At 36.1% G+C, this 3,494-nt stretch overlaps 1 non-coding gene across 1 annotated transcript; it reads left to right on the top strand.

Moving 5' to 3' along the window:
- Positions 1 to 1,613: 1,613 nt before the first annotated feature.
- Positions 1,614 to 1,721, top strand: LOC148564783 (small nucleolar RNA R71). The gene has a single exon (XR_015883852.1). It is a non-coding gene; the product is annotated as a small nucleolar RNA R71 (small nucleolar RNA).
- Positions 1,722 to 3,494: the final 1,773 nt, after the last annotated feature.

Here is a 3,494-nt window from a genome sequence, read left to right as displayed (position 1 = left end):
AACTTAGAGTTTGGTTGTGGCTTCCCAACACCAAACTTAGAGTTTGACTGTGGGGGCTTTGTGTGACTCTGCTTTGAGAGAAGCTTTTTATGCTTCCTCTCCATGGATGTAGAGAGAGATCCTTGAGTTGTAAACACAAGGTTGTCCTTATTTAATTGAAGGATCAATTCTCCTCTGTCCACATCAATCACAGCTCTTGCTGTGGCTAGGAAAGGTCTTACTAGGATGATGGATTCATCCTCTTCCTTTCCAGTATCCAGGACTATGAAATCAGCAGGGATATAAAGGCCTTCAACCTTCACTAACACGTCCTCTACTTGTCCATAGGCCTGTTTTCTTGAATTGTCTGCCATCTCCAATGAGATTTTAGCAGCTTGCACCCCATAGATTCCCAGTTTCTCTATTACAGAGAGGGGCATGAGGTTTATCCCTGAACCAAGGTCACACAGAGCCTTAAAGATCATGGTGCCTATGGTACAAGGTATTATGAACTTTCCAGGATCCTGTCTCTTCTGAGGCAATGTCAGTTGATCCAGATCACTTAGTTCATTGGTGAACAAGGGAGGTTCATCTTCCCAAGTCTCAATACCAAATAATTTGGCATTTAGCCTCATGATTCCACCAAGGAACTTGGCAGCTTGCTCTTCAGTAACATCCTCATTCTCTTCAGAAGAGGAATACTCATCAGAACTCATGAATGGCATAAGGAGGTTCAATATAATCTCTATGGTCTCTAGATGAGCCTCAGAGTCCTTTGGTTCCTCAGAGGGAAGCTCCTTATTGGTCACTGGATGTCCCAGGAGGTCTTCCTCCTTGGGATTCACGTCTTCCTTTCCCTCTTTGGGTTTGGCCATTTTGGTACTATTAATGGCCTTGCACTCTCTCTTTGGATTCTCTTCTGTATTGCTTGGGAGAGTGCTAGGAGGGATTTCAGTGATCCTTTTACTCAGCTGGCCCACTTGTACTTCCAAATTTTTAATGGAAGACCTTGTTTCATTCATGAAACTTACAGTGGCCTTGGATAGATCAGAGACTAAGTTTGCTAAGCTACATGGATTCTGCTCAGAATTCTCTGTCTGTTGCTGAGTGGATGATGGAAAAGGCTTACTATTGCTAAACCTGTTTCTTCCACCATTATTAAAGCCTTGTTGAGGCTTTTGATCCTTCCATGAGAAATTTGGATGATTTCTCCATGATGGATTATAGGTGTTTCCATAAGGTTCACCCATGTAATTTACCTCTGCTATTGCAGGGTTCTCAGGATCATAAGCTTCTTCTGCATAAGAAGCCTCTTGAGTACTGTTGGATGCAGCTTGCATTCCAGTCAGACTCTGAGAAATCATATTGACTTGCTGAGTCAATATTTTATTCTGAGCCAATATGGCATTCAGAGTATCAACTTCAAGAACTCCCTTCTTCATAGGCGTCCCATTACTCACAGGATTCCTCTCAGAAGTGTACATGAACTGGTTATTAGCAACCATATCAATGAGTTCTTGAGCTTCTGCAGGTGTTTTCTTTAGGTGAATGGATCCACCTGCAGAAGTATCCAATGACATCTTTGCCAATTCAGACAAACCATCATAAAAGATATCCAGGATGGTCCATTCTGAAAGCATGTCAGTAGGACACTTTTTGGTCAGTCCTTTGTATCTCTCCCAAGCTTCATAGAGGGATTCACCTTCTTTCTGTCTGAAGGTCTGAACGTCCACTCTAAGTTTACTAAGCTTTTGAGGAGAAAAGAACTTGGCTAAAAAAGCCGTGACCAGCTTATCCCAAGAGTTCAGGCTATCTCTGGGTTGAAAGTCCAACCACACTCTAGCTCTGTCTCTTACAGCAAAAGGGAAAAGCATGAGCCTGTAGACTTCAGGATCTACTCCATTAGTCTTAACAGTATCACATATCTGCAAGAATTCAGTTAAGAACTGAAAAGGATCTTCAGATGGAAGTCCATGAAACTTGCAGTTGAGCTGCATCAGAGAAACTAGCTGAGGTTTCAGCTCAAAGTTGTTTGCTCCAATGGCAGGAATAGAGATGCTTCTTTCATGTAAATTGGAATTAGGTGCAGTAAAGTCACCAAGCATTCTCCTTGCATTATTGTTGTTAGGTTCGGCTGCCATCTCCTTTACTTATTCGAAATTTTCAATAAGGTTGTCTCTAGATTGTTGTAATTTAGCTTCTCTTAGTTTCCTCTTCAGAGTCCTTTCAGGTTCTGGATCAGCTTCAACAAGAATGCCTTTTTCTCTGTCCCTTCTCATAAGAAAGAGAAGAAAAAAAGAAAAGAAGAGGAATCCTCTATATCACAGTAAAGAGGTTCCTTATTGTTAGTAGAAAAAGAAGAAGAAGAAAAATTCGAACACAGATAGAAGAGGGGGTTCGAATTTGGTGAGTGATGTGAGGAAGAGATGTTAGTAGATGAATAAATAAATAGAATAAGAGGAGAGAGGGAGAGGATTTTCGAAAATAATTTTTGAAAAAGAGTTAGTGATTTTCGAAAATAGTTTTTGAAAAAGGTTAGTAATTTTCGAAAATTAAAATTAAGAATTAAAATAATTAATTAATTAAAAAGAAATTTTGAAAAAGAGGGAAGATGTTTTCGAAAATTAGAGAGAGAGAGAGTTAGTTAGGTGATTTTGAAAAAGATAAGAAACAAACAAAAAGTTAGTTAGTTAGTTGAAACAAATTTTGAAAAGATAAGAAGTTAGGAAGTTAGAAAAGATATTTTGAAATCATATTTTTGAAAAAGATAAGATAAGAAGATATTTTTGAAAAGATATGATTGAAATTGGTTTTGAAAAAGGTTTGATTTTTTTAAAATCACAATTAATGACTTGATTCACAAGAAAGCATAAGATATGATTCTAGAACTTAAAGTTTGAATCTTTCTTAACAAGCAAGTAACAAACTTAAAATTTTTGAATCAAAGCATTAATTGATGATGTTATTTTCGAAAATTATGAGATAAAATTAAGAAAAAGATTTTTGAAAAACATTTTTATAATTTTCGAAAATAACTAAGAAAAATGAAAAAGATTTGATTTTTGGAAAAGATTTTAAAAAAAGATAAGATTTTTAAATTGAAAATTTGATTTGACTCATAAAAACAACTAGATTTTAAAAAATTTTTGAAAAAGTCAAATCTAATTTTCGAAATTATGAGAGAAAAGAGGGAAAGATATTTTTTTGATTTTTGAATTTTTATGATGAGAGACAAAAACAAGAAAAATGATGCAATGCATGAAAGTGATCGATCAAAACAATGAATGCATGCAAGAATGCTATGAATGTCAAGATGAACACCAAGAACACTATGAAGATCATGATGAACATCAAGAACAAATTTTTGAAAAATTTTTTTAATGCAAAGAAAACATGCAAGACACCAAACTTAGAATTCTTTAATGCTTAGGCACTAAGAATTCAAGAATGCATATGAAAAACAAGAAAAGACACAAAACATGCAAATGCAAAGATCAAACAAGAAGACTTACCAA

The sequence above is a fragment of the Arachis ipaensis genome, chromosome B5 (genome assembly GCF_059453495.1).
Source record: "Arachis ipaensis isolate K30076 ecotype BB chromosome B5, ASM5945349v1, whole genome shotgun sequence".
Classification (NCBI taxonomy): domain Eukaryota; kingdom Viridiplantae; phylum Streptophyta; class Magnoliopsida; order Fabales; family Fabaceae; genus Arachis; species Arachis ipaensis.
The sequence above is the reverse complement of the archived record's forward strand: the minus strand, read 5'-3'. Positions and strand labels throughout refer to the sequence as shown.